The following is a 27,416-nucleotide window of genomic DNA, read 5'->3' as shown; positions in this document are numbered from 1 at the left end:
TCTGTGGAATGGAGAATGGAGTGGTTACATTTTGTTTTCCTTGTAATATACTTGGATTGAGGGAGTGTAGTTGTGAATCATTAACAGTAGTGAGTGTGAAGGTCACAAATGAAAAAAATGAAATACCAAATAAAGTTATTACATTTCAATCATCATTCATTAAATCTTTGTTTGAACTGAAAATCTAGTTGTGGTTTTGTCCATATTTCTAATAATAATAATAATAATAATAATAATAAAAAGCTGTCCTGTAAAGTTTTTACATATGTAGGGTTAACATCAAGTCGTGAAAAAGCGTACAGGGGATATAAAGGGTATAAGGAAAAATGTCAGCTAGAACCTAAAAATTATAAGGTGAAAGTTATCAAAAGGCAACTGTCACTATTGACATTGGTCAGTTACTTAAGTGTTTTGTATAACCTTCATCCTTGGTACTAATTTCATATTAGGCAGTATAACACAGTCAAGAAGTTCTTCCTTCATTATGAACTTGTCATATCATGAACTTACAAATTGGCAAGCTGTAACATTTCAAATATACCACATATTTTTATCATAACTTTAATGTTCTAATAATGTATAATCTGAACTTGTTGCATTGTTTTCTTTAGACTACAGGGTATATAATGATGAAAAATAACATTCTGCTAAATATAATATGCTGCCATATACATCACTTCTTACCTTTGCTGACAGAGAAAAAACCCAAATGGTGGTTGTGTGGATTTCTGCCCTTAATTATAGAAGTCAATGTAATAGATATAACCAGAATTAATATAAAACTCCTCTGACAGCTTTCGTGCAGCTGTTAACATGAACTGTGATTGTAAAATGGAGTCATGGGTTTGGCTCAGTCGCAGGTGCCAAGTGTTATCAAAGTACAAAGATCAAATACCTCTTGTAATTATTAACTATTAGTGCAAATGCATATGGATAAACATTAAAAGGTAATTCATTCATAAGTGAGCCAGTGTTAAAAAAAATAAAAATAATTGCCCGACAGATGCCAGAACTTTTTGACTTGATTTACCAAACTTGAACGGCTCTCTATGCTTATGAAATCCCTGTTTGTTCATATTCTGTGCAAAAGGAAATAAAGCACCCAGAATGAAACTGTGTGGATATTTATTCATAAAATTTATTGGTGCATTACTGGTGAATAAATGTCAATAATAAATACTGTTAATTAATATTGACACAGGAAATTAACCACCAAAGCGAGTTACAAATTTATTAAACAAATTACATAAAATTTTTAAACATGAGGTGCTTAAAAAAAACAAATGAAAGGAGTTTGGTTGAAGTTTAAGAGGTGGAACCCTCTTAAACTTCAAGCACAAGAGCCCAGAGAAATACGAATAGAAATACGACAATGAAGTCTCTTTTTACATGAATCTGAAACAGGACTAAAACATGTTTCAACCAGGTCCACAATGACCCTGAACGTGGACTAAAATGGATCTGAACAACTACCAAGGGTCCATCAAATGCTTTTCTTCATGGAGATTGTATTTCTTTGTCTGGAATGTTTCACAGTTTGGTATTAGACCTTTCTATCTTCATGGAGACCAAACCAGACCAAGTTACAGGTCAGATCTGCGGCGAGGTGACCCTGCTCATACAAAAGCCTGTATTAGCTAGATATTGTTGACCTATAAAACCACCTGCAATTGAATAAATGTAAGGTAGAGCGGTGTAATGTCACACTGTGAAATATTCCAGGTAGAGCAATGAGATCTCCATAGAAACAAGCAGGTGACGGAACCCCAACCAAAAAGTTACACTGTGCACCTTTAACCAGGTCCAAGATAACTCTTAACCAGGACTACCAGCTACCAAAATGAAAGCTTAACATGTTTTTTTTTTCTTTTACGTGAGAGACGAAAATCAGCTGAGGGCTCCAGTTGTGGCACGCTGGGCACAGAGCCCGTGTAATGACGTCCTACAAGCTCTGGCAGAACAATTTTGTAAAAGAAATCCTTGGCTGCAGGTAGAAGTTCCTCCCACATGTCTACATCAGGCATAACACGTATAACTACACGGGCTTTCCTCGTCCACACAACGAAGTCACAGAACTTCGCTTTTGTCACGAAGATCTGCGTTTGGACCTGCTTGTAGTACGCGTGGGTCCTCTTCAACTTCAGAGTCCCATCGGTCAACTGGAGACAGAACTGTTTGTCCGCACAGGCCTGCAGGAGGGTGTGGTCTCTGTGCTTGAAGGGGCATTTGATTTCGACGCAGCCATTTCCACAGCAGTCACAGCTCACCAGGGCATCAGGGGTGGCTCCTAACTCAGGGAATGAAGGGTTGATGATGAAGCCGCATTTGTCCACTTTCAGCTCCCTGTGTTGCAGCTTGCTCTGGGAGGTGTACCAGTCCCTTGCCCTCTCTTCATTGTTTCTACCCCACCTCATGGGCGCTGGTCCAGTCCATCGATGTAGATGCTTTTCTGGATAGCACACCTTCTTCACTGTGGATAAAGCAGGTTCGGTTAAGGAGGTGGACACTACGGAATGTATGTTCGACGCGGTGATCCGTCCTGCTCGTGCTACCCGCCAGTATTCACATTCACTCTGCTGTCTTGTTTTTTTTTCAAGCGCCTCTGCCTCTGAGTCTGACACGGTGACATAGCGTTTTAGGCTCTCACAGTGATGAAGCAGGGCAGCCAGATCACAGCCGACCATCAGCGGGTCATAGAGGCGCAGAAGGGGCTCGGGGAGAATACAAGGCTGGACAGGGTCTGCATAAAGGTGGCAGGGTTCCTCCATCACAGAGCAGAGTCCAGACCGGTGCTCGTGCATAAGGTCTGTGAGAGGTTGCTTTTCAAAATGACTTGTCTTTGGAGATGTCACGGCTGATAGGGCAGCACAGATCTGCGAAACTGAATGGCATCCTGTGAAATGGAGTAAAGGGTGATTAAACTTTATTGTCACTATAAGCGACTTGGAGTGAGTCGTAATAACAGTGTTTGTGAATCATTAACAGTAGAGAGGGTGAAGTCCATAAATGAATGAAATGAAATGCAATAAAGGCATTACATTTCAATCATCATTTTTTTAAATTATTGTTTGAATTGAAAACTTGGTTGTGCTTTTGTCCTTATTTCTCATATCTCAAATGACTGTAATTGAAAAAATGCAAGATGGATCTGTATAATGCTATACTGCTATAGGCTACATGCTATGGAACATTTCAGGCATAACAATAAGATATTGGACTCTCTGCAAGAAATCATATGATGCATCATTAAAAATAATCAATTAAAAATAATAATAATGCATCACTTTTATAATGCACTTTTCTGGACACTCAAAGACGCTTTACAGAGCAAAGTTCATTCACTCCATACCCAATAGAATGTTTTTTTAATTTATTTACCTATTTAAAATTGTGTTTATATTTTTTTGTGTATTCTGTATAAAATATTCTTTATAAAATTTTGCAAAAGGTTTATTGGAATATGAATTTTTGGTCAAAATCTTTAAAATGCACCAAACCAAATTTTGAAGAAAAAGAATATGCAAACAGAATAAATTATTACATAGAACAGACATGTCAAACAGGCCTGGGGGCCAAATTTGGCTTGCAATATAATCATATTTGGCCTGCGAGATCATATCAAATATGTATTAGAGCTGGCCTACCGGCTCTAATACATATTTAAAATGTTGTTATTATTTTATATTATGCTTGTTCTGGATTCAATGTTTAAGTAAAACTATTATTAAACATTTATTTTAATAAGAAAAGGTTTAACAATACATATCTTGAAAGAAGAGAAAAAATGCAAATGTTGCTGAAAATTTTCAATAAATATTTAGTCCCAGTTTTTAATTTTGGCCCTCTGTGAATTTGAGTTTGACACCCCTGCATTAGGATGTTTTTTATTTATTAACTTATTTACAATTTTGTGTATTTTGTGTATAAAAGACTCTTTATACAATTTTGCAAAAGATTTATTGGAATATGAACTTTTGGTCAAAATCTTTAAAATGTTCAAAAAGTGTATAGAATGTATTCAACAATAAGAATAAGACTATTCAAAATGATTACATAGAACATTATACTTATAAGGCAATGGTTATTAAAATGCACCTGTCACTGTTGGCGTTGGTCTTGCACTAAAGTAAAACCTTCATCCTTGGTACTACTTTTATATTATCACAACATATTTCGACAAATGCCATCAATACATTTCAAATTGGTAAACTGTAACATTTCAAACCACACATTTTCAGCATTAATGGAATCTGCTAAAAATGTAAAATGTGATATGTTGCATTATTTTCCTTAGACTACAGTGTATGAAAGTATGAAAAACAACATACTGCATTACATTAATATGTTGCCAGATAAAGCAATTCTTACCTTTGCTGACAGAGAAAACCCAGAAATGATGTTGGTGCAGATTTGAGGTCTTAGCTGCAGAAGTCAACTCACAACACTGAACCAGGATGTGTATAAAACACCTCTGACAGGTTTTGTACAGCAATTAAAAAATGCTACAGATGCCAAAAGTTCAAAGATCAAAAACTCCTTAGAAACATTATCAGTTTTACATCAAAAATCACAATCAATCAAAAATAACACACACCCTTCGCAGTAGTAACCCACATGCAGCACAAATACACCCACAAATATCAATATAATAGCTATTCTAAGGATTCTCAGGCCCAGAATGGTAAAGATGCACTATGTAACTTTCCTAGGAGAGGCTTGACTCCACAGCCATGTTATTGCTTTGCCTATAATGTGCAATACAGTAAATGTGGGTTTATATTACGCTACACGCACACACCACATTCATAGTATGCAATGAGGATGAAATGTCTTGCCTAAGGACACAACGACAGAACCCCGAGCCAAAGGAAAACACTCTGTTCCTCCTTGTGATGTCATGTGGTAATATAGGAAGTGCCCCACTGTGTTTTTTGTTGTTGTTGTTGTTGTGTTTGTTTTGATTGTATTTCTGTTAGAGGGTTAGTATATGGAGTGATGAGTTTAAAAAAAGTGTAACACTGTAAAAGCCTTTAAAAAAAGAGCATAAAGCATTATGTAAAAAAGATATAGAGCTCTGGAATGAATGAATTATGCATACAATTTTGTTTGTCTTAATTTATATTTAGTTTCTTATATATACAGTCATAAGTGAAATTGTAAATGCAAACTTGTTGTTCATACGATGCTTTTCTGTCTTGGAATTCTCTCATTGTTTAAAGGGGTTAGGCGTTATAAAGTACTTTTTACTTCAGCTTAAACCCTTTTGATCATTATCTATGGGGTTGTAGCCTATGTTTTGTTTTGTTTTGTACTGCTGCAAAATGACCGAATGAACTACTAGTAGTACTACATTTTTAAACTCCGTACACCTCCACCAGAATCACTGAGATGATTTCAGCCCTGGAAATGCCAATCTTTGCAGAACAAAATTTAAAAAGGAGCTGTTAACCTGAAAACTGCTGTGACATCACAAGGTGGAACAGAACTTTTTAAGCTTTGGAGATGTAGACAGACTAATAAACCAGGATTACTCTTAAAGCTGTGAAGGAAACAGAACTGGAGGTATGTTTTTGATTACATAACAACATTATAACATGGTTTAAAACGCACAAGAATCAATTTTGTGTAAAAAAAAAACAAAAAAAAAAAAAACAGTCAAAACAACTCTAATTAAATATGCAAGCAAAAAGGTTTCAGAGGCTGTCATCTGTTTTTGAAACCAATAAGTTTTAACTCCAGCTGAGAAGGAATTTTCAGTTTGATGGTACAGCTCTGAAACACTATGATTTACATTACACTTAGTTAAATAAGTCCTGCCCCTGAAACCTGAAACTGCCTTTATTTACGTGCTTGACTTATTATGGGCCGTACCTACTTCTATTGTGACCTGCCTGACTCTGCTTCACTAATGTTTAATATCTGATTAGAAATCTGATTTTATTAACTAGGTGTGGAGATACTACTGTACTGTAACCTAGCATTTCTGTGCAATAAAGGATTCTCTTTTTCACCAAAATATTTCCTTCACTTTTCTTTCAAACCATCCTTGAAGCTTTAAAGGTCCTATATTAGGCAAAACTGACACATGAGCTTTCAATAATTGTTCAAAAATGTTGTTACCTCCTCAAAAACAAATCTGGAGTTGTGTTTTGTTTCATTCACACATTTGAGTAACAGTTTTTTTATTAGTCTTTCTACATCTCCAAAGCTCGAAATGCTTGAAATGCTCTGTTCCACCTCCAACATGAAGCAGTTTTCATGTTAAAAACTAAATTTTACCTTTAGTTTAGTTCCAGATTCCAGGGCTGAACTGATTCAAATGATTCCAGTGAAGGTGTATGGAGTTAAAAAACACATTAGAGCACTCCCTGTATTGCCACATGATATCACAAGAGCGATCAGAGTGTTTTTTATGCAGGGTTTGTGTGTTAAACAGGTGTGAATGAACCAAAACACAACTCCAGGTTTGTTTGTGATGAGGAAACAAGATTATAACAAAGGTCAGAAAACAGCGAAATATGTGCTGTTTAAGATGAAGGTGGAGAACAGACTGTGAACCAGAATGAGTGCTAATACAGTCTTTTGTGCAGTGGTTATTTAGTTTTAATTTAGTCTTTTACAGACTTCTGCACTACAATGAATTGAATATACTAAACTAATGTTACGGCATGTGGCCTGGCTCTGTCCTCGCCCTGCACTTCCCGTTTGTTTCACCACTTGTGTCCTGTGCGTGTGCTGTGTGGTACCTGGCACCTGATTGTTGGGGTGTGGTCCTGTCGCTGCTGTGCCGTGGTTGGACTCATCCCGTCCCCTTCCTGAACATCCATCGCCTCGCCCAATAAAAGTCCTGTGCACTGTTCCTCCGCGTGGCTGGATTTCAGTGTCAGCTCACCACACTCCGCATTTTTCTGTTACCCTGTGTGTATAATTCGTGTTTGAGACTCTAGAGGTCATAGCGACTTAACTTTGTACTGCCAACTCAGCTCGGCCTCTAGGCATTTGTATTTTCTTTGATTTAGCTTTATCCCACTTGGGTTATTGTTTAGTTGTATTGGGAATTTTGATTCATTAATTTCATGTAAAACCTCAATTTTTTGTGTTATTGTACTTCCTTACACTGACTTTATTAATCCATTTTAATTTCCATCACATCCCGTTTTTGTTATTTTCTTTTGTCCCTAGCACTAAAATGGCGTCAAAATAGTCCCATAACACACACGCATGATAAAACATGCATGCAAAACATGAGAGTGAGCAAATTATCTCACACCCTCAGAAACACAACGAGCTCTCGAAGTTGATTTTTGCTCACGTGAGATTCAATTCTGCTCTTTTGAAGTTGTTTTCTTAACTAGGACTAAAACAGGACTAAAACAGGTCTAAACCAGGACTATACCAGGACTGAACCAGAGCTGGGAGTTGGGATGCGTTCGGAGGTGCGCCGGTGTAGACTGTCGAGTGATCAGGACTGAAACCGGGACCAGACCAGGAGTGAGACCGGGACTGAGACCGAGACCAGACCGCGACCAGACCCCGACCAGACTGGGACCAGACTGGGAGTAGACTGGGCCTGAGACTGGGTCGAGACCACGACTGAGACCGGGACTACACCGGGACCACACCGGGACCACACCGGGACCAGACCGGGACTGAGACCGGGACCAGACCGGGACTGAGACCAGTTTAGCGCTGGTTTAGACCTGGTTCAGTTGTGGTTCCTGTTTTAATCCTGGTTCAGAAAACAACTTTGAAAGAGCAGAAATTAATCTCGCATGAGCAGAACTCAACTTCGAGAGTCTTTTCGAGGGTGCGTCTGCCCCCCAGTGGTTGTTTTGCACACAGGTCACAGATTTCTCCTCGCACGCAGAGATAATTTACTCACTCGCAGTTCATATTTACACATGTGAAATAATAAAATACACCCCGTTACATGTTTTATCATGCATGTGTGTTATGGGACTATTTTGATGCCATATAGCACTGGTTGTACCAACTAATATACTTACTTTATCTCCTTGTCCCTGAGTACCATCAAACTGAAAATGACTTCTGGATGGGAGTCGAAACATCTTGAAAATACTTACCTTTCTGAAACTGGATTTTTACATTACAGTTTTCTCTATGGTTGTATCCACACTGCAAATGTTTCTCTTGTTAGCTTGTTTCTCCGCTCGGCCATATTGTGTGACTAATGTGACATCTCGCCGCTGTTCCTGTGTTCTGTGTGTCATGAACAACAAATGATTCTGTTCTTTGTGTGGAAAGGAAACAGCAAACAACCAACATCTGCTTTTACCAACACAAACCTGGGTTTCGTAAGCTGCTTGAAAATTCATATACTGTTACATCAGCCAGCAAGGTCATCCACATTAGAGAACAGTACCTCCAATACTGCAATGCTAGACAAGCAGATATGCCAGATCAAATACTTCTAGTAAAATTTAATGTTTGTAAGTGGTTTTTAAGGTTGCTGTTTTCTGATCTATGCTATAATGTTGTTTTCTCATCAAAAAACAGACCTGGAGTTGTGTTTTGTTTCATTGGCACATGTTATGTCACCCTAACCTTGCATATTTTGGCAGAGTTCTTCTCTCAAATGGAAAAACTCTGTTCCACCTTGTGATGTCATGTTGTAATACAAGAAGAGCGTCACTAAACTCCATTCATCTTCACTAGAATCATTTGGATAGTTTCAGGGATTTGGGGATTTCCAATCTCTACAGAACTAAAGGTAAACCGTAGTTGTTAACTTGAAAACTACCATTTCATGAAAGAGAGTATTTTGAGTTTTGGAGATTAAAGACAGTCCAATGTTTTGGACATAGGACCTAATTTCTTAGTGAGCCAGAGTGTTGGAGACGTGTGGAGACACTTTTTAAAATATTCCATCCAGTTCTTGTATTTGCAGAGGTCAGTGGTGCTAGGCTAGTGCATGTCAATGGCCATAGTTATCTGTCTTACCCACTCCACAAAACACCCGAAGCAAATCTATTATTACGCCAGAATGTTGATGTAAATGTTTGTGCTTATAAAATAATGTTTGAAATAAAATATGCATCCCATGAATCGTTGCATGTTGAGGGACTATTTTCTCATATATCACTCCGCCGCTGCCAAGCTTTCTATCAGGAAGTACAACTCACTGCTGCTGCTCAGACATAAATCCTTCAAATGCAAGGTTGGTTTTACCTCTAAAATTATTCTATCAACACAGACATTCACATCGACAGTCTGGTGTTATAACAGATTTGCTTTGGGTGCTTTGTGGAGTGGATAAGACTGTTTTTAGTGGCAGGCTAACTATGGCCATTGACATGCACTAGCCTGTGTGAATGTTTTTGATGAGATAACAACATTCTGCCATGGCTAAAAGCTCATAAGAGTACATTTTCCATAATATAGAACCTTTAAGCCCCTGTAAAAAAAATAAATAAAAAATTGTCTTGCCCCAGTACAGTTACATTGTTTAAGCAGCTCTTCAGGTCAAAATATATCTTCTGCATGTTGTTTACCTTTACTTACGAAGTGTTTTTTTGTCTGATAATCTTACCGTGATGGCAAAACTCAACTCTGGTCTCTGAAAGTTCTGATTTTAGTTCATACACTCATCTCAGTGAATAATTAGAATGCTCAAAATGCAAAAGGTAAGTGAGGAACAACTTTGGACAACTGCAAACTGTTGAAAATGAACTAGCTCTGTTTTTTCATGTTTTTAAGACAGTAAAAATCAGGTACAGCTTCTTTAAAATAAGGAGATCTTGTGTGTTATGCCATGTTAAAGCACAATGTGGATTTTTTGGAACTTTATACCTTATACTTTATACTTTATACTACTGAACTGAAAAAACAACATCCAGATATTTACTCCTGAAACCTTCTCTACATGGACCACTCCTGGACAAATGAGGGATTACACCGACTCAAGTCAGTAAGGTAATTAAAGCTTCACACTCCCTTTTACAGCCAGCAGATGGCGCACAACAAGCTCCTATTACTGCAATCAAGGCTGAATTTGCTTCACCAAACACGCAGACTTTTCTAAATTATGAAGAAAAAATTAAAGGGCCCATATTACGCTGTTTTCTGATCTATGTTTTAATGTTGTTTCCTCATCAAAAACAGACCTGGAGTTGTGTTTTGTTTCATTCACACATGTTTAACACAAAGACTAATCATAATAAGGCTTCTCTCAAACAGAAAACACTCAGTTCCACCTTGTGATGTCATGTGGTAATACAAGAAGTGCTCCACTGTGTTTTTCATCTTCATACACTTTCACTAGAATCATTTGGATGATTTCAGCCCTTCTACTGTCTACTGAACTAAACAAAAAGGCAGCTGCTAACTTGAAAACCACCACATGACATCACAAGGTGGAACGCAGCATGAGATGAAGACAGACTAATAATAAAGGATTACTCAGACACAACTCCAGGTATGTTTTTGAGGAGGTAACAACATTCTAACATGACTTAAAGCTCACAAGATAATGCAATGGTAATGTGTTGTTGTCCACTATTATTCAAATCCACAATAAAACATAATAAGACAGATTTGCATAGTGGATTTTTCACTGTTTATTGTCTATGCTGCTCATATTGGTAAACAGCCTCAGTCCATGTGCATAAATCTTGTGGTGCCAATGGGTAAAGGGAATCATTATAAACAGGCTGGACACAGGATCCACTAATGAACAAATGAAACACTACACAAGTCTGCACAATACAACAACAACCAATCTGCATACATTTATGAAGATGGAATGCTAATCTCAATTGTAAAGGTGCACTGTGTAACTTTTCGAGAAGGGAGGTGCTCATCTCCACAGAAATGTTATTGCTTAACCTTAAGTGTCTCACAGTGTAGTACGTTTTACAACTCTCATCTTGTTGCCTGGCCAGCCAGAACCACACGCTTTCACAAAACTTTACAAAGACGAGTGGGTCTGGAGTAGTGCTGGGTATCATTAAAAAGTTGCCGATATGATACGATATATTTCAAATCAATTTGATTTGGTTCAATAAAAAATAAGGGTAAATCATAGCTCTGAAACTAAAAGTCTTTGTTAAACCACTTCTTGTGCAAACTTAAAATGAAAGAAAGGCTGTCAGTCAAACTTGTTGCTAAGGCAAGAGAGCCCACTCAGGGAAAGAGGCGAGCTGATTGGTCAGTAATGTTCATATTTTGATTTTTTACAGACACATGTACTGCATTGTTTCCCAAAGACTAGGTTACTACCCTCAGGTGGGTCGCAAGAGATTTTTTTGGGTCGCCTTGTCACGAATCTGCATGTAGGTCTGCAATATACATATACATACATCTCTGCGCACACCCACACCTCACTTTTTCGGCAGTAGGCAAGGCAAGGCAAGTTTATTTGTATAGCACAATTCGTACACAAAGTAATTCAAAGTGCTTTACAGAATAAGAAATACATTACAGTACCGCTCGAAACACTGACTACTGTTTTTCCTTGTTTAAAACTTGATTACCATATTTTTTGGACCACTTAAAATCCCTTAATTTTCTGAAAAATCAACAGTGTGCCTTGTAATCCGGTGTGCCTTATGTATTAATTCTGGTTGTGCTTACTGACCTCGAACTGATTTTCGAGTCCGACAGGAGTTGACTGCATCAGCGCACAGGGAGCAAGCTGTTTTTTTTTTTTTTTTTAATCGTTTATAGTTTATGCAAATGAGCCATGTGGTTTTAAGTTTTGTTTCTGTAAACAAATGTGTGCAAAGCTGAATTAAACACTTTATTACTCAATGTATATCTGAGTCCTCCTTGTAGGAAATAAAAAAGTCTCAGTCTCAAGTGTTGTACAGAGAGACATGATCACTCAATCAACAATAAAATATCCTCATTAATGTTCAATAATGGTCTCAAATTTGTTTTGTGATTTACGAATAATGTCTATTGAAGATTTGTGACTTTTAAAATATGGTTCCCCAGAAAAATGTTTGGGATGTACTGAATTAAAACTACCATTGTAAAACTAAAATAAGTCTGACAGTAACGATAAGAGAGAGGAGCAATGTTTTTCTCATTCGGTTTCATGTTTGAGCACTAGTATACAGAAGTCCACAGTTCAGTGTCAGACTTGTGTCTCTGCTGCACTGTACAGCTCATTAGCTCCATTGGCCGCTGCAGATAAATGGGCTTAAAAGGCGGATAAGTGTTTTGCTTGAAGTCACAACAAACTGAAGCAGAAAATGATGAAGCTAACCTGTGTTATCTTCCACCAATATCCTCACACGCAACACAAAGAAACAAAGCAATCTAAAAGCAATTATTTCTGTTACAATGGTTATCAGAAAAGAGACCAGATCAGTCAGACGATTCATATTACATGAAATACAACTGTTAATGTTAGAATTTCTATAGAGTTTTTACCAAAGTACAGCATTAGAGGGGAAAATGTAATGGTTAAATATGGTTTCATCTTGATTCAGACTAGCAATTTGAATTTGTAATAAACATCTGCTAATAGGCAATAGGTGATACCAGTTCTTTGTACAAACCGAGTAACCTTTATCTACTATGTAACTTTCTGTCTCTATGGAAACGTACTTGCGTGGAGCTTTACATCGTGTGGCCTTAAACTGATCTATCTTACATTTATTCAACAGGCGTTTTATTGCTCAGATACCTTGAAAAACTTGCATTCTTCCTGTGAGAGGCATCGCTTCTCCAGCACAAACTGTTCAGGGGGACAAGAGATTTACACAGTGCAGGTAATGTGACAGGCTAACATTGTCACAACTTAAATATTACAAAATAATGGGCAGTCAGTATGTATTTATTAACATAAGAACTAGGGCTGGGTATCATTAAGAAGTTGCCGATACGATACATATCTTGATACAAAGGCCACCATACGATACATACCTTGATACACAGGCCACAACATGATACATATCTTGATACATAGGCCATGTTAAGATGCATATCTCAATACAAAGACAATGATATGATACATATTTTGATACCTAGGCCACAATATGATACATATCTCGATACATAGGCCACAATATGATACATATCTCGATACATAGGCCACAATACAATACATATCTCGATACAGTGCACTTTTGATTCAATACAATATATTTTCAAATCGATTCAATACGGTTCAATAAAAAAATAGTGGCTAAATCATGGCTGTGATACTAAAAGTCTTTGTTAAACCACTTCTTGTGCAAAGTTAATAAGAAATATGCCAGTTTTAATCATCAAAATTGTGTTAAATAAACAAGTTTCCTTCCTCTAAACAAGCAACAAAACTGTAGCTGTAACAAAATAACTTAGTAAAATATACTAAAAAATACTCTTGGCGATATATCGATAGAGCAGCTCATGATATCGATACTGTATTATCACATTAAACTATACAATATATAGATATTTCGATATTTTTGCACACCTCTATCTATAATTATACATAAAAACGCAATCCATGGTTAATTTGGAAATGTTTTGAATGTACAACCAATTTAAAATATTATTCAGATTTCTATTGCAGCTTAAAAACAGTTCCAATTTCCCCTCTCGTCCAACAATTTTAAAATCTTCACTCGTAAAGGGCCTGTAGTCTGTGATTTACAATAAGTGCACTGTCTAAATCTGTGCGTGCCTTAAAAGCTCCTCTCCGGTTACGATCCCCGAAGGTCCCGGCACTTGAACAAACGACAAAACCCACGTAAACGGCGCATTTTCTTTCCCCTACGTGCCACTACCAATCCCAAAACCCACTACTCTCTTCAGCACGACAGTCCCGTGTGGAGCGAGCGCATACTACCCCTCTCAGTCTGCTGGCGTGCCGTGCGTCCTGGATTTGTATTAGAGCTACTCCCGTCTCGCTTCTGATTGGTCCACTCGCTCCGTGCGTGCCCTCCGCGTGCACGTATGTAAATCCAGACCCGCTGGAGTGAGGTAGGGGCTGGTGGCTCCTTGCCTCTGTGTCGCACACGAGCCCGGAGAGCGGCCGAGGTAGGATCGCTCGTATCGGGGGGAGCTGTTCTTTACGCATCGGTGCTGACACTCCGAAGCCGTCCGTTGCGTTTTTTGTGGCTCTCGTTCGCCAGCCTCTCCTGCTTTTCGGAGAGGAGACCGGATTATCCAAACTTCTCAACTCGCTTCCATCGGAAATTACGCCTCGCTTTTACGCGGATTGGAGCTGGCTGGTAGGACACGCTGCCTCAGATTAACAGTAATAGTTTGTGGAGAAGTGTAACCCGGCGTTGGAACCGTAATCTCGTGTGGATTAACCTTCTGGACGGTCTGGACACAAAGGTAAAGGACATCCAAAATGCATTATTTTAAAGCTTTACGCAACAAAATACGAGAAATTGTACCCAAAGTCGCTGTGTACGTGCTCTCCAATCTTGGTTAAATTTCGTGGCTATTACACGTTTCAGTTTTGTTGATACAGACGGCTCTAGTACGCAGGGAAATATGTGGGAATAGCAAGCAAAAAGTATTCAATCTAAGGTTTTAAAAGTCAAAGAAACAGACTGTCGTTACGCATTGTCAACTGCGCGTGGAATGAGAAAGATTACGATGGTATTTTTTGCTAGTTGGAAAAATAAATGATCAGATGTGTGGATTTGGTTGTCTTGAGGAAAAAGCAGGTGGCAGAGCAGGGGTGAAAGAAAAAAAAAAAAAAAGATAATTGGAATTGGTAATGGAACAGCTTTGTAAGAGTGGAAAAAAAAGTTGTACCACAATTTACAGGCACGACTCGTTGTTTGTTGCGTATTCGAGTGTTCAATTTGTATATTTCAAAAACATGTTCTTTTTTTTTTTGCTTATTCATAATGCGGTATGATAAGATAGAGATTGAACATTTGTTTAGCTCACTCATCTTATATAAGGCACTGGCAAAGGCTAAGACAACATCAGGAAACTACAAGATGAAATATTGATTTTAAAAAGACAGATTAAGATCATTCTTTTACATTTTGGTGGAAATTATGGATTGAAAAGTATCTTAAAAGCTGAATCCAATTGGGCATAAGTTTACCGTGGTAAAATTATACTTTCTGTGACACAGTGATAGTCAGATCGCTTTTTAAAGGTGCACTATGTAACTTTTCTGGTGAGAGACCTATCATGTTATGTTATCAATCTATCTTCAGTGATGAGAAGAAAATGTATTTAGTTACAGAATACCCAAATTAAAATGTATTCTGTTACATGGCTCAATCAGAGTACTATATTCTGAATATTCTCAATACTTTTACATGGATTTGCATTATGCCATAGTATAAAAAAGATTATATTTAATTACAAACTGCATAATTTCTGTTGCTCTGTTTGTTATTAATTAATTTATGTTCAATTAGAGATAAAAAAGCATAAATGCACGCACTACGAGCTGTGTTTTCTTTTCTTTTTCTCACTAACACCGTGCAGTTCAAAGACTAAATTACACGATGAATCCTTTTAATTATAGTACTAAATGAAAGAGAAATTGAGTGAAATGAAAATGAGTAACTGTACCAGAATACAGTTACTCAAAATTAGTGTTCAGAATACATATTTTCAGTACTTTTCATGAATTCTTTTACTTCCCAACACCGTCTATCTTGCGTATATTACCGATCTGACTGGTAACTTGGTCTGGCGGCGTCAGCTTGTCTCTAATAAGAAAGAAAGGTTTAATAATAAATAATAATATTAATTTAGGAGTGTGCAAACATTTTGAAATGTCAATATACTGTATCGTATTGTTTAATGTGATGATACAATATTGATATCGTGGGTTGCTGTATCGATGTATCACAAAGAGTATTTTTTGGTATATTTTACAAAATATTTTGTTGCAGCACTACAGTTTTGTGAAAGGAAACTCATTCATGGGACACATTTGACATTTTCACTCTTTTTAATGAGTAAAATGTTTGTGTTTCATGTTGACTTTGCACAAAAAGTGGTTTAACAAAGACTTTTAGTGTAACAGCCACGATTTAGCCATTAGTTTTTATTGAAATATATCGTATCGACTCGAAGGAACACTGTATCGAGGTATGTATCGTATCGGCAGCTTCTTAATGATACTCAGCCCTAATAATAATGCATTTTCCTTTATGGGCACTCAAAGACGCTGTACAAGCAACAATTAAGACAAAACATTAAAAAAAAAAAGCCTTACTGTGGCAAAACAATAACGTTTCCTTATAGACAAGTAGAACGTAGGGGACCCTTCACTGGAAAAGTTACATTGTGTACCTTTAAAGAAGATGTATTTTACTTCTATGGGTATTAATTGCTAGCACATAACATATTTAGATCACCATGTTACCTTTAATTGTTTTAAAAATGCTAAATGCTCCCCTCCCTTTGCTCTCGCTGCCCCTTCAGAGCGCCATCACAGCACCTACTAATGAAACTTCTACACATGACTTCAGGTTTGTCGAGTCGTTGTGTAGGCTACAGTTTTGTGTCATGTTTTTGTATATTTATGAAGAATTGGAAGTTGTGTAGGAGAATGTGCGCGGACGGACGACGTAGGCTCGCGGGCTGAGCATTGCACAGAATTTTACAGCGGACTGTGCGGAGGATTCGAATAGGAGAACAGGAGGGATCGCTAAAATACTCAAATATGCACGGATGACAAACATATAAAATCGATATCGTATATTTTTGATGAAGGAAACAACATTATAACATGGCATAAGGCTGTGCAATCAGTTGAATTTTGATCGCGATTTCGATTTGTATGGCAAGTTGAAGCGATAAAGCTTAAAAATTTTTATATAAAGAAGTATATTTACTTAATTTTTAAAATATAGAGATTGTAGAACAGCTGGATATATACTTTATTTTGGATACATTTATGTTTTTCTATGCCTTATTTCATGTTCAAAGGACATTTTATTCATTTTATGTTTTATACATCGCAAAACTGGTAAGGTACACAAGGTAAGGTAAGGTACATATTTGTAGCCTATATTTGTTTTCAGAAAGTGTTTATTTTTTTTTAGAGAGAAATGCCGAATAAATGCATCATGTAACTAAAAAAATAATCGTTTGAATAATCATGATTTCAGTATTCACCAAAATCATCATGATAATTGTTTTTTCCATAATCGAGCAGCCCTAATTTGGAATAAAGCTCAAAAAATAAATGATTTTGAATACCCTCTCTTTAAATGATTACACTTATAAAACATACAAATTCCTTCTGCACTCTTTTGGAGCGATATACTTGAACTATCTGTAACTTGAACTATTTACCAAGGCTGTCTGTTACTTCTGTTGAATCATGGCATCTTTTATCATAAATTTTCCCCATTGCAGTGTTTCATATTTAAATATAAGAATGTAGCATTGGACTGAGACTAAATCCTCACTAAATTGGAGTGGACTGAAGAATGTTATTTCTATTCTATTGCTTCATGTTGACTGCGAGGGAAGTGGTCTGCTGGGATCCTCTTTGTTTTGTTCAAATAATTGATACACTTGGCTGGATTTGATCACAATTTAGTTTTTCTCTTATTGATGACAAAAGCAAATATTTTCCACCCGCTCTTCTCTTCGCTTAATGTGTTTGGCAGCTCAATTATTGGAATGAAAATCTCAGCAACTTCTAACACTGATTAAAGCTACACTATGCAGCTTTTCTTACATTATTATCACATTGCCTGGATTTCATTTCCCTCCAGCGACTAGGTCAGGAATCGGAATACACTAGATGATTCGCAAAAACCCTGGAAGTGCGAGTTCGGGCACCAGCCGATCAGTGAAGAGCCATGCCTTCTGTGTTGGCAACGATTCCCGAGATCGAGGATTTAAAGCCGGAACAAAGAGAATGTTTGGTGAATTTGATCAAGGGAAAAGGCGTTATCACCCTTCTTCCTACGGGATTTGGGAAAGCTTAATATACTAGTTAGCCCCGTTAGTGGCGCATTACATACGTCTTGACCAAAGAGAAGTGATTGGTTAAATAAAAAAATTACCCGCCTACCGTCGCGTGAACAGATTCTAACACTGTGAGGTCAGACAGTTTCTACGAAGTGAAACCGGCTGATGAATCAGGCTACTAAAAAGTATCCACTTTTGTCCAATAAAATACATTAAACAACTTGTATACTGTAAGTGGGGTTACGTCTCCACAGACCTGACCTGTAACTTGGCGTGTTAGCGTCACCTGCTTGTCTCCGTGGAGATATTTAGGCTTAAAGGTTTTATATTATAATTTTTCCAATGTATTTTGAGCATACAGTATATGAGTGTTGTCTGTATCTAATTACTTATTAAGCGTTTTATTGTCTGATAATCAGGAAGTGAGTGTTAGCATGCTAGTTGTTGTTAGATTTACCGTCATGACAAAATTCCATACTGGCTGGTCTCTGAGAGTAGTGAAAAGTGCTTATAAACTCATTGCGGTGAATATTTAGGATAAGGTAAGTGAGGAAAAACTTTGGACCACTTCAAAGTTTTTAAAATGAACTAGTTCTGTTTTTCAGGTCTTGAAGAAAGTAAAATTCAGGTACAGCACCTTTAATATTATACAGGCAAAGCATTAACATCTCCATGGAAACAGGCTGCATTCCCCCACTATAAAAAAAAAACAACAACACCTTTAAAGAGGGAAAAGAACATCCTATACTATCCTATATATGCATAAAGGATTCATGTGAGCTTTAAACCATGTCATAAAAACATACCTGGATTTGTATTTTCTTCCATTCCCACATGTTTGAGTAACACTTTATCATTAGTCTGTCTACATCTCTACCTTGTGATATTGTGAGGTGGAAGTGTTCAAGTTAACAGCTACTTTTTACCTTTTGTTCTGTAGAGACTGACAATTCCAGAGCAGAAATTATCCACAGTGGAGCACTATCTGTATTACCACATGACATCACAAGGTGGAACTGAGTGTTTTATATTTGAGAGAAGAACTTAGCCTAAATATGTAGGGTTTCTGTGTTAAAAATGTGTAAATGAAACAAAACAAAACTCCAGGTATCAAATGAAGACAAAATATAAAGCGCTTCACTCAGTCATGAAAACAGGGTTCCCACTCTTTTTCACTGTCGACATTTCAAAACTTTTCCATTACTTTTTCATGACCTAAAGTGAATTTTCCATGACTTTCTGCACCCTAAATGTGTAGAATTGATCAGACTTTTAGGGCTAAATATGAAATGTTAACCCTTTCCACTCACCTTATGGTTTGGTTTTATAGTTTTTTAACATTCAAAATACTGTCAGTGCGTTTATTGTCGTCTCTTTTAGAAATACTAAAATTCCATGACTTTTGCAAAACATTCATTGAGTTTACAAAATTCCATGACTTTTCCAGGATTTCCATGACTGTGTGAAACCTGTAAAAAATAGCAGTACAGGTGCTCTACGAGGGTTAAAATATTGAAATTTCAACAGAAAGTGAAAAATGTAAAAATGGGCAAGGTACAAACCCGAGGCATACCCACTGAATATATTGAAAGTCCTTTATTACATGAAGGGATGCCAACACGTTTTTCACATTTTTCAGGCAGGGCTACATTCTGTTGAGACTTAAAAACTCCAGGTCAGTTTGTGATGAGGAAACAACTTTATAACATAGATCCAAAAATAGCTCAATATTGGCCCTTTACAGACAGAACAATATAACTTAAGCAATAATGTTAAAAGTGAATTATTCAAATGAGCCAGCACTTCCTAGTATATAAATAAAAATACAATGAACTAACAAAGCCACAACAGAAGGCTCTATAGTGACTATAGAGTAGCTTCCTTATTGCTTAGCCCGTGGGTTTTTTCCATATGAAATGAGATTAACTGGGAGTGTATTCAAAGTAGTGCTGAGCTGGTTTTCTCAAATGCGATATTGCTTTCTATTTTATGTATGCGATGATACACTGGCACATTTGTCTCATAGTTCATTTTACTGGGTTTTAAACACAGCTCAAAATCAGCTCTGGAAAATACACACTACTGCACTCGAGTAGAAGTACTGAAACTGAGATTTAGATGAAGTTAGCTTGGAAGTTTGTGACCACACAGCAAAATCAATTAACAATACTACTGTACCTTTCTATCACTTTGCTGCTGCTACTAGTACTATTTGTATTTTGTATTATTCTTTAGTGTATTAGTTTTAGTTTTATATTTACATCTGCTCTATGTAACCTTTCTGGTGTTGGATGCTGCTCCACAGTACAGCATTAAATTTAGCCATCTCCGTGGAGCCTGTATTATTTTATTTATAGCAATTAAAACACCTCGAACTGAAAATGCACGATAGATATAGTTTAATATAGGAGAGCAAAGTAATTCAAAGTTCTTTACAGAATAAAAAATACATTAAAATCACAATGAGACATTAAATTACAGAGAAGATAAAAATAAGAATAAATGCAAGAAAGGAAGTGGCCTTTTGTACAGTCAGAATATTTTATAAGATAATATGAAACACTAAAATTTAAAAACTGATTTAAAAACAGAACTAATTCATTTAAAATGGTTTGCAGTGGTTCAAAGTTATTCCACACTTATCTTCTGCATTCCGATCAACCTAATTATACACCATGATAACTTTCTAGACGCTTTTCACAACTTTCAGAGACAAGCACTGCCTGATTATTCAGTAATACTAATAATTAGATGCAGACAACACACAGTAGACATATTTTGACCTCTACAGTCAATAGAGACAATATATCTGTACTGGTTCAAGACAAATTTTGCTCAAATACATGAAAAAATCAGCTACATGCTTTTAATTAATAAAAAAAAAAAAAAACAGATAAAAAAAAAAAATTCAGTTAATTTCAGTTCAGTTTGTCTTTATTCCAGAGTCATGGTCCATTTAAAAAAAAACAAAAAACAGACAAGGACAGGACATTACAAAACAACAAACAAAGACAACCATGCCATTGTCTCCACATGTTGGATTGATATCTTATTGCACAAAATCTCATGTTTGTGAGTGACATTATTATTCCCTTATCCAATTTGTTCAGCCTGCAAATAAAACTGTACATTAAAATTCTTGTGCAGCTTGCAAAGTGTTCACTCGTGCAGTAACAAACATCTCAGTCGCACTAGTCCATCGTGGCTTCCTCAAAAACACCTGCAACGCGTTACTGTAGGCCACCTGCAGTCTTTGCAAACTGCCTTTTTTGTAATTTGTCCAGAGATGGGCTGTGTAAAATATAATCTAAACAATAACAACTTTACATCATTTGTACAAGAGCCAAACTAACACATAAGAGTATTTGCCTGAGCATAGAGCGTCCTAGCCAGGCTGATGCCACCTAGTGCCTCCGCTCAATTTCATTTCTCTCCAGCGACTAGGTCAGGAATCGGAATACACTAGACGGTTTGCAAGCACCGGAACTTGTAGACCCTGCACTGGCCAATCAGTGAAGAGCTGTGAAGCCATGACGTCAAACTCAAGCGCCTGTCTGGGTCCCTTTTGTGGTTCAGCACAACAGTAAACAAAGGGACCGAGATGGATGTAGACAAAGCCATACATTCTGTGTTGGCAACAATTCCTGAGATCGAGGACTTAAAGCCGGTGTGGTATAGAATTTTGACCCTGCGGTGAGGTGACCCCAGGGTCAACATATCATATAGTATTTTGACCCCGGGGTCAGAATCCTATTATGGTATGTTGACCCCCCCATAGAATATTGACTTCCCCCCATGAAAATCTATATTTTATTAATAAAGAACTTGAATTCTATTGAATATTAATACAATATCTGCAAATTAAAACATATTGACATATTTTAAAGTTTTTTTTTTTTAAGAACTCATGCATTTTTTAATGCATTTTTTTAATGTCAATTATAACTTTTGAATGTTAAAAATGACTTAGTTGTTTAAACTCATATTTGACTGAAAATGAGATAAGTAGTTATTAATTAGTTAGGTAATCAAAGTGATGTCTAATGATTTGGAATCTCATTAAAATAGACAGGGCTGATCAATTGAGTAGTTAAATAGGGGATATGAGAAGATTTGCTAAAGATCAATAGAGAAGTTAAATAGATGATAAGAGAAGATTTGTTAAATGGTTTCTGTAATTAATAATCCACATGTAATTTTAAGTGAAGTTATCTGAACATAGCAAACTAAAAACCATAACAATGTAAACTACAATATAAAAAGTGACAAGATTGCTGTGTATATGCAGTTTTAACAATATGTTACATTTACACAAAATACTAAGTCGTTATCCATCAAAACATTCCTTAAAATACCTTAAAAGATCATGACTATGTATCAATATATAATAAAAGTAAATTACATGAGAAATAATGATCATATAAGAGAAAAATCCTATAGGGGTCACTATACTATGGGGGTCAAAATACTATCTCACACCGGAACAAAGAAAATGTTTGGTGAATTTTATCAAGGGGAAAGATGTAATTGTCCTTCTGCCTACGGAATTTGGCACTTTACATACGTCACAACCAAATAGCAGCGATTGGTTAAAAAAAAAAAGTACCCGCCTACCGTCGAACGAACGAATCCTAATGCTGCGAGGTCAGACGGTTTCCACGAAGTGAAACCAGCTGATGAATCAAGAAGCAAAATCAAAAGCATCCTACACTGTCTATACATATCATATCATGTTAAAAATGTATACAGCAAGATTTTATTGTTTTCATACTTTTATCAACTATTCACCCGTTTTAGATTTTAAAAGATAGTTGGTTTTGTAATTTTGCATAGTTTTAAATAATCTATTATCTTGTATATCTATACGTTTGAATGTTTCTGATATATAACCCGGCTTGTATCTCCTTCACCTTAGATACCGTGTTACTTATAGCTCCTCATTGCATCGACTCTATGTGCAAAGTACTCAGCGTGTTATTTCGCTCCCTTCCTTGGCACACTAATCCTTGAGTGACACGGTTAGCTATAGCCTAACGGATTATGCGTTTGTTTCCCCGTCCTCTGTTCTGCGGCTGACTCATTTGCCAGTACAGTACGGCGGAGAACAGTCTACGGTGCCAGGGATGGACACTCATTGTTGTGGTATTTAGAATGGGCACCCATGGGAGAGGGGGGTGGGTGCTGCAGATGGAGTTAACCTAAAACCAGATTACCACTACAAGTACTGCATTTCACAGCGTGGCGCTATTCATATGAGAGTGATAGCCAAACAAAAAGTACAGTTGGGGTGGTTAGGTAATCCTGTATTCAGTCCAAAGCACAAAACACTCGCCCCCTACTGGTGTACGTCCACGTGGTAATTCAGGAAGCTCCTCAGGGTTTTTCGAGTACATTATGTTTATTCTAGATTCTTGAGTGTGCAGTGTGCCAGCAGATGGACTCCCCTTTTTTTTTTTTTTTTTTTTTGACTCGAGGTGGATTTATTTATTCATTTGTCATTTTATGTGTAATAAAATTATAAATTACATTAGAAATATTATAAACATTACATTGAAGTAAGGCTTTGCAATTAATTGAATTTTGATCGCGACTTCGATTTGTGTGTCAAACCATCTCCAAACTCAAATAATCGAGTTGAAACGATTGTGGTAAAGACAAAAGTTTTGCAGCGTTGTCACCAGATGTCCTCGCTCCTCCTCCTGTCCTCATCTCCATCCGTCCTCGCATCTCCTCCTGTCCTGTCCTCGTCTCCGGCTGTCCTCATGTCTCCTCCTGTCCTGTCCTCATCTCTGGCCGTCCTTGCTCCTCCTCCTGTCCTGTCTTTGTCTCCGGACGTCCTCGCACCTCCTCCTGTCCTGTCCTCATCTCTGGCCGTCCTCGCACCTCCTCCTGTCCTCGTCTCCGGACGTCCTAGCTCCTCCTCCTGTCCTGTCCTTGTCTCCAGCTGTCCTCACTCCTCCTCCTGTCCTCGTCTCTGGCTGTTTTATGTTTTATACATACTTGTAGCCTATATTTATTTTCAATTTGAACGTTTTGCATAAATTATCATTAACAAAGTATTTTTTTGAGATATAAATTAATAAGTAAATTAATAAAATTAATCGTGTAACTAAAAAATAATCATTTGAATAATCGTGATTTCAGTATTGACCAAAAATAACCATGATAATTGAATTGGATTAACTGCACTGAAGATACATATGTTTTATTGGGTGGCAGTAGCTCAGTTGGTGTGTTTATCTGTGTTTAGCTACTGATCTGAATTCTGCTTTTGATTTGAAAATGGTCAGATGCATTGACTCACAGGTTGGCAGTGCAATTCCAACTCCCGTTGTTGATGAATGCTGTTGTTGTGCCCTTAGGCAATATACTTAACCCACCAGTGTCTGCCTACAGTGGTGCATGAATGTGTGTGTGTGTGAGTGTGTGAGTGGTTCCGGGATGTAAAAGTGCTAAGAGAAAAGGTGGAAAATCACTGCATAAAAATGTGACTATTTACCATAACGATACATATATTTTATTGCTAAAAGTACACTGAAAAACATGCGTAATCTTATCTGCAACCTGACCTGGTGGTAGAACTTGACTTGAGGAGATAGACACCACCCACCACAAAAGTTAGTAACCCTTTATGAATATTTCGTTTTTTTTGAGTATTATACCTCAGACAACAAGGACTAAGGTTTATATTTACACTGAAATGAATCACCGTATCAAAGTATCAGAAATAATTTGTGTCCAGACACGTCGTTTCTGTGTCTGCAATCAAAGCCTTCCATATCCGCACAGTAACGCGAAACCGCCTGAAACGGTAGTCACATGACTAGGCTGGCGTCATGTCATTAACACATCACATGGGCAGTAAAAACAAGGAAGCACCGTCTGGAGATGCAGCAGTTGATTTCAAGTCGAGGAAGATGGCAAGTGTGAGAACAGTCTTTCTAGTTCTCGCTGCACTGTTTCCCATTTGTCTATGGTTTGTTTAAACTGTTTTCAGCAATAGCGTCACAGGAAGGCGCAAGTCACAGTGACGTGGTCCAATAAGGACGACAACTTGAGCTCTTACATCAGCGTATCAATGTTTTCAGGCGTCCACAGAGTGCAGGATCAGATCAGTACTCAGATGAATTCGTGGGAGCTGGCGGCACCAGATCGTTACGTTTCTGGAGCCGTTTTCCATCGGATTAGTGTGGAAGAATATTGCATCCACAACAAAAACGACTTGAATACATTAGTATGTATGTGTGGATGGGGGTCTAAGCTGGCATTGTGGGATCGACACAGCACAGAAATACCACAGTTAGGCTTATCATTCAATATACTGTATGTTAGATGCAGTATATCATTCAATATACTGTATACTGTATACTGTATACTGTACAATAGCTTGTGATTGTCAGTTTTATTGTGTGTACTTTTTGATATTTTTCTGTACTACAATAAAATATGAGCTGTAGATAGTTGAATAAATAACTTAGGGTGACCAGATTTTCAGTGGTTGGTAATAATGAAAATGTGAAAAGAGCGCGTAATTAAGGAAAATTGTTCTGCACTTGGCCCATTTGTGACGAACATGTGAGTCAGTATAGTCACATTTTCTTTGTACTTTGGTCATTTTTAAGCAGGTTTTCTGTATTTTACTCAAACAAATGATAATTTATGACTCTTTTTACCGTTGGCAGGTATCAAATTGTTAAAAATGGGGACACATTTTCTTGTATAAAACTGGGACAAATCAATGGTTTGGGGTAAAACTGTGGGGACAGGGGACACGGGACTCAATACTGGGACTGTCCCGGGTAAATAGGAACATCTGAAATGACATTTGGTCTTATATGATTCTGGTACTTCAGTCAGTACTGTATATTATACTGTATATTATAATAGTAGTAGTAGTAGTAGTAGGCAGCAGTAACAGCAGAAGTAGTACTAGAGGAGTTGTTGTCGTAGTAGTAGAGGTAGTAGCGTTAGTAGTAGTAGTAATAGTAATGGCAGCAGTAGTAGCAGCAGTAGTAGGAGTAGTAGTCGTAGTAATCGTAGGAGTTGAGGTAGTAGTCATAGTAGTTGTAGTAGTAGTAGTAGTTGTAGAAGTAGCAGTAGTAATAGTATGAGCGATAGTGGAAGAGTAGTAATCGTAGTCGTAGTAGTCGTAGTAGTAGTAGCAGCAGCAGCAGTAGTAGCAGTAATAGCAGTAGATGCAACAGAAGTACTAGAGGAGTAGTAGTCGTAGTAGTGGAGGTATCAGATTGTTAAAAATGGGGACACATGGGACATTTCTTGTATAAAACTGGGACAAATCAATGGTTTTCGATAAACCTGCTGGGACAGGGGACACAGGACTCAAAACTGGGACTGTCTCGGGTAAATCGGACATCTGATCACCCTAAAATAACTTGTATGACTTAACTAACTTTGTTTGTTATTGAGTAAGTGGTATAATTTAGTTTCAATATTATCGTCTATACTTTCTCTAACAGTGTATCGCATTTCAGAATTTCGTGACATGCTCTTATCATAGACACATTTGCAATAGTTTGTACTGTGAGATAAATTTACCACTTTTCCTCTTTTCAGCCATGGTTTTAACAAGGCTAACTGCTAATGAAACCTTGGTACGATCCATACTACTTCAGTTAGGCAGTGTAATCTAACCAGCAAACCCTTTACTGCTCTGTTTTTCTATGGCGTTGTTGTGTTCTCTTAAACAGTCCTTGATTCACACTTGGAGGACAGAGCTACCCACAACAGCTTCCTGCTAATTGCGCGTGTAAAGTCAATTCTCAAAGCTACTCAGTGAATGCTATAGTCTGGGTTTTCATTTCACCGCCATCTGCGAGCTTATTCTATCCACCGCGCACTTACTTTATCTGAAAGTGCTCCCAACCCACAAGATAGTGTCTAGTTTCTCTGCGTGTTAGATGAGTAAATGGGACTGGTATAAAAGCTGAATTTGTTAATGAATGTGTGAGTTTGGGTGTGATTGAGAGAGCCTAAATAATCATGCACGAGTGTTGAGAATGAGACAGCAGCACTTTCTGTATAACTGAATATTATCAATTACATTTGGTCTTATATGAATCTGGTACTTCACTCAGTACTGTATATTATACTAGTAGTAGTAGTGGCAGTAGTACTAGAGGAGTAGTAGTCGTAGTAGCTGTAGCAGTGGAGGTAGTAGTCATAGCAGTAGTGGTAGAAGTAGCAGTAGTACTAGAGGAGTAGTATTCGTAGTAGGTGTGGCAGTGGAGGTAGTAGTCATAGTAGTAGTAGGTAGTTGTGGAGGTAGTAGTAGTCATAGTAGTAGTGGTAGTTGTGGAGGGTAGTAGTCATAGTAGTAGTAGGTAGTAGTAGTAGTAGTAGGTGGTGGTAGGTGGTAGTAGTAGTAGTAGCAGCAGCAGTAGCAGCAGTAGTAGCAGCAGTAGTGCTAGAGGGGGTAGTAGTTGTAGTTATCGTAGTAGTGGAGGTAGTAGTAATAGTAGTTGTAATATTAGAGGAGTAGTAGTCGTAGTAGTAGAGGTAGTAGTAGTAGTAGTGGTGGTGGTGGTGGT

At 37.4% G+C, this 27,416-nt stretch overlaps 1 protein-coding gene across 1 annotated transcript in view; it reads left to right on the top strand.

The window, feature by feature from the left end:
• Nucleotides 1-14,183: 14,183 nt before the first annotated feature.
• Nucleotides 14,184-27,416, top strand: part of fstl5 (follistatin-like 5) — a 531,686-nt gene continuing 518,453 nt past the window's right edge. Inside the window, exon 1 of the mRNA XM_055159513.1 lies at nt 14,184-14,295. The gene's annotated coding sequence lies outside the window, so the exon portion shown is untranslated. The remainder of the gene's footprint in view (nt 14,296-27,416) is intronic.

The sequence above is a fragment of the Boleophthalmus pectinirostris genome, unplaced genomic scaffold, assembly GCF_026225935.1.
Source record: "Boleophthalmus pectinirostris isolate CB_2022bp ecotype Guang Dong unplaced genomic scaffold, ASM2622593v1 HiC_scaffold_23, whole genome shotgun sequence".
NCBI classification, from domain to species: Eukaryota; Metazoa; Chordata; class Actinopteri; order Gobiiformes; family Gobiidae; genus Boleophthalmus; species Boleophthalmus pectinirostris.
The sequence above is the reverse complement of the archived record's forward strand: the minus strand, read 5'-3'. Positions and strand labels throughout refer to the sequence as shown.